This window comes from Sebastes fasciatus, chromosome 18 (assembly GCF_043250625.1).
Source record: "Sebastes fasciatus isolate fSebFas1 chromosome 18, fSebFas1.pri, whole genome shotgun sequence".
In the NCBI taxonomy this organism is placed as follows: Eukaryota; Metazoa; Chordata; class Actinopteri; order Perciformes; family Sebastidae; genus Sebastes; species Sebastes fasciatus.
The window spans coordinates 15,241,922-15,242,446 of record NC_133812.1 but is presented as its reverse complement, the minus strand read 5'-3'; positions in this window follow the sequence as shown (position 1 = coordinate 15,242,446).

Below are 525 nucleotides of genomic sequence, written 5' to 3'. Positions count from 1 at the left end.
ATGTAGTGGGCAACCTCCGTGAAGTGAAGCCAATGCAAAAGTGACTTAAACGTGCATTCTCTCTAACAGCCAGCAGGGGGCGACTCCTCTGGTTGCAACAAGAAGTCTGATTGTATAGAAGTCTATGAGAAAACGACCGTACATCTCACTTGATTTATTACCGCAGTAAACATTGTAAACATGAGTTTATGGTCTCAATCACTAGTTTCAAGTCTTCTTCAATACAGCATGATGTTCATTTAGTAAATGATGGTCCCATTTGGAGTCAAATAGACCATAAAGCAGGGTGTGCTTTAGGGCGTGGCTACCTTGTGAATGACAGGTCGCTACCACGGCGTTGTCCGGCCTGGGAGTTGTTCTTGTTAATCCTTTCACGGTGTGTTTTCAGTTCATGACAGTTAATTAAATTTGGTCACCTAAAAATGTTCGGTTGTACTTAGCTCCACCCTCTCGTGTCACTTCTGGTTGCCAAAAACCAAGGTGGCGACAGCCAAAATGCCGAACTCGAAGCTTCAAATCGGCAGT